Here is a 12,639-nt window from a genome sequence, read left to right as displayed (position 1 = left end):
CAAAGCTGTGTTTGCACTTTTATTTATTTTATTCAGAATAATTTCAGTGTTGTTTTCCATTCAAGTGCCATACAAGTTCAGACTTTTCGGTATGTTAAAAGCATATTACTTTCAAAACACTTGAAATGTAACAATAAATTATATAGAAATGTATGTGCGTTATTGATTTTATTAACATGAGGGTACATTATGTTAAGTGACAACATAAGATCCGGACCTTTGCTGGGAGAAAATTTTAGTAACTGGACCTTTTTGAATTTTAATTGAATACCCCTGTAAACAGTCTGGCCAGTCTTATCAAAATCTGTTTCCACAAAATGTTTTGAATATAGCCAGACTGTATTACTATTCATTCATTCATTCATTCATTCATTCATTCATGAATGAATGAATGAATGAATGAATGAATGAATGAATGAATGAATGAATGAATGAATGAATGAATGAATGAAAGAATGAAAATGTATTACTAGTTTGTACCACAGTGATCCATCTGCGTTACCTTTTTTTATTGCTAAGGCCCACTTTTTCCTTAAGTCTGAATCCATTGGAAACCTGCAAGAAAAGTTCAGTCACTGAGTCAGAAATTTTTAAACCTTTATCTTTAACACAATAGAGTTTTTGGGTTGCACGGTGGCGCAGTGGTTGCTGTGAGGCAGCAATCTTGCTTCACAACAAGAACGCTCCTGGTTCAAGTCTCGCCTGGGGGACCAATGGGGGACCTTACTGTGTGGGGTTTGCATGTTCTCCCCATGCATGCGTGGGTTCTCTCCGGACGCTTCGGCTTCTTCCCACCGTCCAAACACATGCTTCATAGGTCAATTGGCGACTTATATTGTCCCTTGGTGTGAGTGTGAGAGTGAATGGATGTGTGATTGTGGCCCTGCGACCCCGAAAGGGATAAAACGGTAGAAAATGAATGAACAATAAAGTTTACATTTATGCCGACAGCAAATTATACGTACATCATGCAACATGTTGATAATAGCCCTGCAGCATCACGCATGTCAACATATGTTCTATTAATAAAGCCTGTGCTGCATTAAAAGAAAAAAAATTATAGTACTTACCTTTCAAATGTTATGCCTTCCTCCTTCGTGGACTAATTTCTCCGATTTTGGCAGTCGAAACCCGCACAATGAACTGGCATTTTGCAAAACATGTGTTCACATGCATGCACTGCAGCAGTGACTTAACCTCACCAAGATGGTGTTGCATTCCTCCATGAGGTATCATGTGATTTCTCCTCTAGTGATAAAAGTCATTGTGTTCAACAGCAATGTGTTCAGTCATCATCATAAGCCATTCAGCCCTTTGAGTGGCAATGCAAGTAAGGTGACATGTTATAGAGATGTAGTTAAGAAAGTTGTAACTATTGCGGCTATTTGTCATATATAGCAGTATTTACTAAGTTTGTACTTATCAGAGCATAATAATTTTACATGCTGACTTTAGTTTTGCTTTAATTTTACTTGCCTTATTTGTTGTGTTTGGTGCAATATATTTACAAGCCAAAAATACAAGCATTTCCATTTTATTTAGAATGGAACTGAACATGTGTACATTTTTAGTTTGGTATTGATGATTACAAGAGCTTGTTTCCATATGTGGGTGCATAATCTCTTTATTCACATGGTCTTCTGTGTGTATCTTTTTCAGTTTCACACTTCTGTGTATTAAATCCAGTTCAACTACAACACCTGTCTGTTCCTTGGAGGATGAAATGCAAAGAAGAGTTTAGCTGGCTGTGAATCTGAGTAAACGACACAGGTCACATTAAGTGTAGTACCTGGGCTGAGGTCTCTGCTGGTCCAGTTTCTGCACCAGGTGAGGATGTGAAGGGGGTTGCTTTGTGTTGTTATTGCTGGAGCTGAAGGTTGGAGAGCCACTCTAAGATTGTATAACTCCTGTATGAGACCTTGTTCTATCGGCTGCTGGGCCTCCAGGAAGGTTTTCATCATGGTATTCAGGTCAGTTGTCCCACCTGATGGTCCCAGGCCGGGGTGAGGCTTCTCTTCTTCCTCTTCTGAAGTCCTTTCTGTGTCCCACCAGGCTTCTGGACCAGTGGCCAGGTCAGACTATTTTTTGGGGCCGTGAATGCAATCCAATACGCCTGGGAGGGCAAGCTGTCTTCTTACCACGACTTGCCATCCCACTTCTGACACCACCAATGCGCTGCGTTCAGTTCGCGGTCTCGTAAGAGGCATGGGTTCAAATCCCACTTCTGACACTACTTATGATGAGGATGGGTGTTCCACAAATCCAGGCAGTTGTGTTTCAATTGAAACAGGTTTATTTTTTCTCACAATTCCCCAAACGTGATAATCCTGCGTGAATTCATTAGATACATATATAAATATACACCAGGATACACAGGAGGGGAGCATATTCCCGTCATCCTTCACTGCCCCCGCTGCAACTTTTTTTTTAATTGAAAAAAACAACAACATTTGAGGTTTACAGTATTGTGGCAGTTGTAAAAGTAATTCAACAAGTTACAATTAAAACAGGTATAAAAATAGGAAACAGCATTAAAAAGAGTTAAAAAATATATTAAATAATTCAGAAAAATACAAACTTAAATAGAAAAGAATAAAAGAAAGGGGTTACATGGGCATTGTAATGATCAATAACTTAGGGGTTATCAAGATGCTGCAAGTTACCGTTGATATTTTGAAGATCCCCGCTGCAACTAACCTCTTCCTCTTATATAGTTTAAGCCCCTCCTATAGGCTGAATTCCCAATTATTCCTGAATAGGCATTTTCTTCCCCACATTATGGCCATTTCTGCCAACCATTTACAAAGAAAATACATTAATAATTCCACACCATTTAGGAATAAATTCCTCCATCCCAAATTTCCACACACAATGACATTGAAGAAGTAAATTCACATTGGCCACACTTAATATTTGAGCAAAGATGCTCTTTGCTGGATTGCCCACACATACTGAGAGTGCATCCAAGACTCAATGTTGTAGTCGGTGGTATTTAAAGTTAAAGTCCCTTTAGTTGTCACACACCTGGGTTAGTGAAAGTTGTTCTCTGCAGTTGACCCATCCCCTGGAGGAACGGTGAGCTGCAGACACTCGGAAACCATTTGGTGTATTAACCCCCCCAAAAAACACTAGCTTTTTAACCCTTCCTCGGGGTCCGTGGGACCAATAAAAAAGTTCTGCACTGGCCCTGCATGATTAGAAAATGACATGCCAATGGTTGTGTTTTTGCTTTTATGATATTTTACTTGTGCTATTCTCATCTGCCACACTACATCTAATGATTTTGCCCCTTCTGTCTTACTTTTTCTATTATGTCAAGTGACTAATTTTTTTGGACAAATCAACATTTCTCTTAGAATAATCAAATCAAATCAAACTTTATTTATAAAATAGCGCTTCTCATGCACTTTGTGCAGCTCGAAGCACTTTAACATTAAAAACAGAACACACACAACATTACAGTAAAAACCCAACCCACCCTTCACCTTTCCCGCTCCCCTCCGTTAAAACATATGACCCATGGCCCCCACGTACAAAGAATGATGACTATGTAGCTTAAATAAATAAATACATACATAAATAAATAAATAAGCAAACAAAAAAAAACAAGTATGGCTTGGCTCTGCTGTGAGGAAACAGTATTTGGGGATCCTTTCATACCAGGAGCCAGCCCGGCCACGGAGCATCGCCACAGCACCCACCCAAACCGGGACAACACTGGGGTCCACTTCACAGCCGTGAAGCTACAAAGTTAGACCCCAGCCGCCCCAGCAAGGTCAAGAACTGCTACAACAACTGCTGACCAAGCCGGCAAGCCCTGGAGGAAAAGATCCCCACAAGAAACACTGGGGCTAAAATTATGATAAGATAATAAAATTAAAAACATAAGATGTATATAAAAACATAAAATTGAGAATAAGATGCATTAAATGAAAATAAATACCTAAAATGGCCTAGACTAAAACTAATAGAATAAATTAGCAATTAAAATCCCCTAAAAGCTAAATTAAAAAGGTGGGTCTTGAGCCTCTTCTTAAAAACCTCTACAGTCTCTGCGGCCCTGAGGTTCTCCGTCAGGCTGTTCCACAGGCGAAGACCATAATGGCAGAACGAAGCCTCACCATAAGTTTTGGTCCTCACCTTTGGAAGAACTAAGAGGCCAGTGCCAGAGGACCTCAGGGTCCGCGAGGGTTCATATTTTAAAATGATTTCATTTAAATAAGAAGGCCCAAGACCATAAAAACATTTATAAACCATTAAAAGAATTTTAAAATAAATCCTGAAACGCACAGGGAGCCAATGCAGCGATTTTAAAACCGGTGTAATGTGTTCCCGCCCTCTGGTCCTCGTCAGAACTCGTGCCGCTGAGTTCTGTAGAAGTTGTAAGTTTGAAAGAGATTTTTTGGGTAAACCAGAGAGCAGGGCAAAACAATAATCTAAACGACTGAAAATAAAAGTATGCATCAGCACCTCTGTGCTGGCAAGAGAGAGGAACGGGCGGACTCTGGCAATGTTTTTGAGACGATAAAATTCTGTCTTAACGACATTTTTAATGTGTGGTATAAAATTTAGCTCAGAGTCAAAAAGTACGCCCAGGTTTTTCACACACTGAGAAGGTTTAAAATTATGAAGATGTGGTAAAATCCTCTCTCTTGTATTCAGAACCGATGATTAAAACTTCAGTTTTGTCCTGGTTGAGCTGTAAGAAGTTTTCTGCCATGGTAAATGGCGTATACTTATATAGCGCTTTCTACCTTCTTTCGAGTGGCCCAAAGCGCTTTACAGTCACAGTCCCGTTCACCCATTCACACACACATTCACACACTGATGGCGGCTCCACTGCCGAACACTGGCGCGTGGGGTTCAGTGTCTTACCCAAGGACACTTCGACACATGGGCGTGCGGGAATCCAACCTGTAATCTTACGATCATGAGTCGACCGCCCTACCGCTGCACCACGCCCGCCGCCATCCATGACTTAATATTTAAAATGCATTTTATAATAGTGTTAACAGGTTCAAGGTCATCAGGAGACACAGCGATGTAAAGCTGTGTATCATCAGCATAGCTGTGAAAGTCAACGCCATATCTCCTGATGACCTCCCCAAGAGGCAACATATATAAATTAAAAAGTATTGGCCCTAAAATCGACCCTTGGGGAACCCCACAACTTATTTCGTGGATTCTTGAAGAGCACGTATCGATACTTACAAGTGTCGATCTGTAAGGTAAGAGTAAAACCACTTACGAACATTTCCAGAGAGGCCCACTAGACTACTAAGTCTGTCTAATAAAATCTGGTCATCTACTGTATCAAAAGCAAAACTAAGATCCAGTAGCACCAAAACAGAAAGTTTCTGTGAGTCATAGTTTAATCTAAGATCATTAACGATCTTTAAAGAAGCCGTCTCTGTACTATGGCTTTTCCTAAAACCAGATTGATATTTTTCTAAAATTTTTTGGGCATTTAAAAACTCATGCAGTTGAGTAGCGACACTTTTTCTATAATTTTAATTAAAAATGGTAAGTTGGATACGGGTCTATAGTTATCCAGATTTTTTGGATCTAATTGACTCTTCTTCAGAAGGGGCCTCACCACCGCCGTCTTACAGGTAGAGGGGAAGACCCCCGTCTGAAGAGAGCAGTTTACTATGTTTAAAAGCTCTGACTCAAAGAATCCATAAAATGTTTTAAAAAGTAAAGTGGGATTGGGATCTAAAAGGCAGGTTGTAGTGTTTACTTGGGATACAATTCGACCAAGCATCTCCGCATCAACCAGGACAAAACTCCCCAGTGTTTCTTCTGGTAAAAACAATGCTGGAGGTCTGTTAAGATCAGTGTATTGCATGGATGAAATGTTTGATCTTATAGCATTGATTTTACCCATGAAGTGGTCTGCGAAGTCCTCACATGCAGCATTAGATGATGGTATGGAGGACTTGTTGAAGTCTTTATTTATTAAAATATCAATGGTTTTAAAAATAAATTTGGGGTTGTTTTTATTTTCTGAATTGATTTTTGAAAAATAAGAGCTTCTGGCCCGTTTAACTGAGTTATTGTAGATTTGAGTTATTCTTTTAAAATGTCTTGATGAATTATCAATTTCGTCTTCCGGTATTTCCTCTCTGCCCTCCTGCAGTTCTGCTTCAGACCCTTAATGTCGTCAGTCTTCCATGGCATTTTAGGAGTGGCTCTTAATGTTTTTGTTTTGAATGGAGCCACTGCATCTATGGAAGACTGAAGTCTGTTATTAAAATGATCAACAATAAAATCACAGGATGCAGGTAAAATCTGGGCAGGAGTTTGCTTAAAAACATCAATAAAACTTGTAGCCACTTCAGGAGTTAAATACCGCTTCCTCACAGTTCTCACTGAGGCTTCCTGCTGGATTTCACTGGTGACATAAAAAAACACACAATAATGGTCTGATATGGCCAAATCAACAACAGAGGACACCCCAGTGGACAGACCATAGGTAATGTGTCTGTTGTGAGTTGGCTGAGTGACATGCTGCTGAAAATCCATGCTGTTTAGAAGATTTAAAAAATCAAAGGCATAGATCTCGTCATTCTTATCAACGTGCAGATTAAAATCACCAGTAATTAAAATCCTATTGTACCTAATATGAAGAGATGATAAAAATTCAGAAAATTCTTCGATACAACAGGAAGGAGGGGTTGGTGGTCTGTATACTGTGACAGTTAAAAGAGGTGGGTCACCAAAAAGAAAAACATTGATGCTCAAATGAACAATATTTACTAAGTAAAATATTTTCAGATGATATTGTTTTGTGAGCAATCGATGCTGTACCTCCACCTTCTTTCCTCCCCCGATTGAAAATAAAAAGTTAAAATTAGGTGGAGAAGCCTCAGTGAGAATAGCTGGTGCATCAGAGCCAAACCAGGTTTCAGTTAAAAACAAACAGGTTAAATCATGGTCTAAAATCAGATCATTAATGATAAAAGACTTATTTAAAAGTGATCTGACATTTAAAAGAGCCATCTTCATCGTTGTGGGTAAAATCTGATGTGTGCATGTCATGGGTTTTGTGACTGATGTGTGAATTAGTTGGAGACATCTAACATTCGAGGCATGTGGATATAAATGAAATTGATTTGAATGTCTATTGGTGATGCGGACTGGTATGTGATGCTGTGGCAGAGAATGATGTATCAGGGGTGTGGGTGTCCTGGTTCAACCGTCAGCTGGGAATAGTTTTGAAAGAACGGAGGGTGAGATCAATGTTCATGCTGAGAAGACGGGAACCACTATTGTTAGGGTGTAAACCGTCTGATTTGAAGAGGTATGGTCTATTGTAAAAAGTTGTGAAATTATCAACGTATGGAATGCTTATTGAATGACGATATGTTTTTAACCAGATTTGAAGCTGACGGACGCGTGAGAACATGATGTCTCCATAACGGGGTGCAGGAAGTGGTCCAGATATGAAGTTTTTAACTGTTGGATGGTGTGAATCAAGTGGATGAAGTCCATTTTCAGATGATACAACTTTTGTGTCTTTTCAGTGCAGGTTTCATGAAGAACCATTCTGCCGTGAGCTTCATCTTTAGAGTCCCAGCGGCTTTGTTGGTATTCTTCTAATGTGTGCAGACAGGGCCCTTTTAGTATGATGCTACAATCACTACATGTCAAATATCATTTTTATTATCATTTTAATTAAGTGACAGAATGAGCGGAGATGAAGAAAAAGAGGAAAAAGCAGTTTGGCGGATTGATTTTTCATTTTAATTTCAACAAATGCAGCTTCATTTTGAATATGAAAATATGAATATGGTTTTGACTTTTATTTTTAATTATGCTACAGGAAAACCTCCATATTTTATGAAAAAAATGTCAGTTTTCCGTTTCTTGAAAGTAACTATAAGACAATGGCATGAAGATGAAACCCTTGATGTAATCTAACATTGAACATGAAAAGTGACATTTAATGGATCAAAACATTGATTTCTGTTCTGACTTTATTTTCTAAACCTTTAATTTCCACATTTCAATCAGACAACTCATGCAGTAGTAACAATATTTATTTTTCACATCTTTTAGTTTGTTTTCACATATTTTGTTGCTTTCACATTCTTTGACATTCACTTTCCTTTAAGTTAGAGTTCACTTTCCTCCGAGTAAGCATTTTGCATTCCTCCAAGTTAGCATTTCACATTCCTTCAAGTTAGCATTTCACTTTCCTTTAGTTTGGCATAAAACTCCGTGCAATTCCAAGAGACAAATTTCCATAAACTTTTGGGTAATAAATACCCCCAACACCAATTTAATCAAGGTTGGAAAGAAATTAAATGTATATCAGTATGTAATCAGATGAAGTGTGTTTCAGAGGCATTCCATATTCAGACTTACAAGTATGACTGCTATGTGTGACCCGGCACCTTTGACCGTTGGGCCGCTCCCGTTCTAGTACGGCGCCAAGAAGGGAACACGCCATCTAGTGGATCTGCTATATGTGACCCGGCACCAAAGAGCGTTGGGCCACTCCATTTCGAGTATAGCGGCAAGTAGACGGCACAACTTAACATACAAGTCTGAAGCTTCCACTTTAATAATATAATAAAGATTAAGTGATATCTATAATTTAAAAGCTTCCATCTGAGAACTATGAACGAGCTTAACGCTATAATTTTTTGATGCTTCCATCTGGCACATAAGATACGAGCCTAAGTAACCTTGAATTTCGGGCTACAAGCATATCGTAACACAGCTTAGAACGTCCTAATTTTGAGGCTTCCACCCGGCAAATAGTTTTCAATAAAATCTAATCTGAGATTTTGTATGCCATTCTAATACGAACATATCAGTTGATTCAAGTAAGATAACTCATTGAAACTCTGAAGAGGTTTACCACCCCATCACTTCAGTGCAGAGTAGGTGCGTGGAATGCAGTCGTTGTTGCATATCCAGATCAAGGTGAAGGGGCAACAATCTGCAGGGGAGCTGCAGGACGAGCAGAGACTTTGGAACTAGGAAACCATCCGACTTCGTCGAGGGCTTGACATCATCCTCCAGAAACTGAATTGCTGACCAGGGAGTATGGGTCAGGCTCAGGAAGCGATGCATAGATAGACAAAGTAGTATTAGTCTTGGCAATGAATACATAAATAATATAGACCTGATTAGTTTAGAAAGCTTAAGATGAAAGGGAATAAAGTCCTTTTAAGAACAACTCTGAGAAAGAGATATCAAGTAGTGAGTTTAAAGAGAAGGTTCTATCTGTGTATTCATAGTACCATAGAAAGCCATTAGCACAGATTCCAACAAGAAAGACAGTCTATATGGAACCTGCACGTAATATATCACCAAAATATAGATTTTTATATATGCACCAATAGTAAGAGAGAAGTAACCTTTATTCATTTCCGGAGGGACGCACCTTAGGAAGGCCACAGAGGAGCAGGCGAATAGAAGGATAACCAAGGTCCAAGGAGATTACGTAGATGAGGAAGGTCGCCATCCCACGTAGCATGGACAGCGGCTCGGCTAGATTTGAGGTTACAACTTCACATCATTGGTTCATAATAGGTAGACAACAAAAGCACGTATAACATAAAGTTAATGGCAAAAGGGCTGCCTGGAAACCATAATGAAGAAATTTTGAGATTGAAGAGAGATCATAGAGTCTGATAGTATTTAAAATGGCTGAACCTCATGCATTTAGAGGCGGTTAACAATAAGACTCAAAAGGAGATACTCTTAGTAGAGTGTCATATGCTTAAAAGCAGGGCAGACTGAGGATTGGTTTGCAACAAAAAGTTTTTTACTCTTGAAACTGAAGCTAGAGAGCATCAGTGAAAAATTCTTCAGCCAGGAATTTAGCTCGTAATATAAGTTATTTAAACACTAAACCATGTTAAATGATGGCACATTACTATTTATTATCGCACGCTTGAAATAAACTTAGTAATAATCTCCTCGGTTGAATTCTCTCAGGACCACATGAGCCGTTGTTGGACCATTAGAGCTGAACGTTTGGATTAGCAACCAAACATTTTCAAGCGGTTGGACATTCATAAAACAAGTCTTCATACATTTTTCTCTCCCCCAAAAGAGGGTGGAGCCACAAATAAGTGGAGGGAGACCGAAGACCTGAAACAAACATCGTTATAACAAAACCACGCTAAGCGCAGAGAAATAGAGACCAGAAAAGCAAAACAGAAAAATACAGAACAACGGGAACACGGGGGCCCAGGAAGGAACTACCCAGAACGAGAAAACAAGATGAACGGATGACAGTGGGGAAGGAAGCACACAGCAAAATACGGGTGGCCCAGTAGCGACCGATTCATATCTTACCTCCAAAGATGGGATAAATTATGTACCGCACAAACGCGAGAGATCACAGAGAGGAAGAGAGGCATGCATCACAAACCAGAGATTCATGCAGAAATAAATCCAGACGGGCAGAGAACCATACGCCTTTCTTAAATAAAGCAGAAACCGAGATCCAAAAAAAATGAGTTGCAACCACTGAGTCGCAAAAGACTGGTGACGACGAAAATAGAACAGAGAAACATTTTTAAAAAAAATGCAAAACAAAGGGGGCCAATAGAATTACACTAAGTCCAGCACAGGGCTTCTGAGAATTGAAGTCAAAAACATGACATACACAACAGCCGAAGGAAACTGACACATAACACTTCAAAACCCACCTAAGCCAGAAGACGCCACCGGGAGGAATGGAGAGGCAGAACAAAGGGAGCATCAGCAAAATCAGCCTCCCCCAGCCATGCACTGCGTCCGGTGGAATAAATCATAGAGATGGCAAGGTCAGCCAAAGAGCAAAACAAAAACTGTACGGATCACGAGGAAGAAGATGCTAATGACCCCCCCCCCAAAAATGGAGGAACCGAGGCGCCGACAGTTCTCACACAATCGCGTCAAACCGAAAAACGTGTGAGAGGCCACCTTAGGGCTGACTCAACTTTTTACTTTATTTTTTTTTTATTTATGTTTTTATCTCACTGTGAAGGAAGAGCAGAAGCGGCCGTGCTACAGTGACCAGTCTGGGTCTTGGTTGTTTGGAGCCAACAGTTTTGTTTCATTTATTTATTTATCTAAATGTGTATTTTCACAGTCCAATGTGTTCTCAATAACAACTCCCCCTACTGAGCAAAACACCTCTGCTTATATAGCCTTGCCCCAATTGGATCAAACCATTACCGAAGGGATGCGGGGTTAACAGCTGAACACCCCTTTCAAAATGGCTGCCAAGCATCTTAACAAACATTTGTCCAAACATGCCCTGGTGAGGAAGCAGGGGAGCAGAAAAAACAGGTAAACATTGAGGGGACACAAGTTGACACACACCAGTAACAAATGCCACTTTGTACACTCACAGAAGAGACAAGTCCATAACTGACCAATCCAACTGCAGGTTAAACTAGAAGGAGCTGCATTTCCAGAAGAAAATGCAGGGTTGAATGCTGTAGTGCTGAATGAAAGCTGAATTAGCTGAAGAAATGGCTGAACTGTACTGGAAAAACCTTGAAAAGGTAAAGGTACAAAAGTCCTAGCAGGAATAAGCTGAAAAAGTTGAACATTGTAATAGTAGAATGGCTAAAATAGGTCAAAGTTTGTAGAAGGAGTTAAGCATTAAAGCTGAAATTGTTGAAAAAATGGCTAAACTTTTGAAAATGTGAAGATGTTGCTAATATGGCTAAAAGTGCTAGCACTGAAATCAGCATCATCAACTGACTCAAAAAAACACATTGTTTAAGAGTATCATATTGGTAAAACTACATGTTCTAAGTTGACAGAAAATCCACTTTTTTCAAAATGGCGGCTTTTCTATTAATTTTATCTCCATAGCAACCATTTTATGTTTGGGTCGCCTGGGGATGACGAACAAATCGACATTAGTTTCAGACAAATTGGAAAAAGTAAACCTTTGGACGTCCTTAGCAACAAAGTTTGTTTGCTAACCACGCCCACATTCCTTATATGTCCAGATCCAGTGAATTTCAATATGTTCAGTTCTAGCCATGGATGAAGTTTATTGCAATATTTGCTTCAGATTTTGTAAAAAAAATAGCCACCAAACAGTAGGTTGTGTCGACATCCCATAATGATTTATAAACGTATTTTATATTCCAAAGCCTTGTGATCAATTTAATGTTTGAACAGTGTCTGTAGCTAAAGGCCTGTTGAAGTTATGATGGTTGAAAGAACCAAAGGTTTTCAAGGATACTCAATGTATTTTAATGGAGGAAAAATCTTGGAAAATCCTGGAATATCTTGAAAGGTTCAAGGATTTGAAAGACCAAAAGTAATAGCTGAAAGGATTAGGCTGAAAGATCTTAACATAGCAACAGTAAAATGGTTAAAATAGGTTTAAAAAAACAGTTTAAAATCGCCTCACATTTAGGCACAAAATGGCCGCAAAACCGTAGTTGGTGTTGCCATCCCATAATAATTTCAAAACTTATTTTGAAATACAAAGTCTTATGAGCAGTTTAATGTTTGAACGGTGTTTCTAGCTAAAGGCATGTCAAAGGTAGGAAAGTTAAAAGCAACAAAGGTATCAAATTTGAAAACACAAAATGGCTGCTAAACCCTCCCTATCTCTTAATGATTTCAAAACTTGATGTTACAGTCTAATGCATTGATCATTTAAAA

The 12,639-nt window shown here is 39.2% G+C and overlaps 1 long non-coding RNA gene across 1 annotated transcript; it reads right to left on the bottom strand.

Moving 5' to 3' along the window:
- Window positions 1-8,111: 8,111 nt before the first annotated feature.
- On the bottom strand, window positions 8,112-10,815 carry LOC144992403 (uncharacterized). Its single transcript, XR_013656311.1, has 2 exons — window positions 10,674-10,815; window positions 8,112-9,504 (listed from the first exon to the last, which is right to left on the bottom strand). It is a non-coding gene; the product is annotated as an uncharacterized LOC144992403 (long non-coding RNA).
- Between the last annotated feature and the right edge of the window lie 1,824 nt (window positions 10,816-12,639).

The sequence above is a fragment of the Oryzias latipes genome, chromosome 6 (assembly GCF_053564925.1).
Source record: "Oryzias latipes strain Hd-rR chromosome 6, Olatipes_Hd-rR_3.1".
NCBI lineage: Eukaryota > Metazoa > Chordata > Actinopteri > Beloniformes > Adrianichthyidae > Oryzias > Oryzias latipes.
This window is presented reverse-complemented; position numbering and strand designations above follow the sequence as displayed.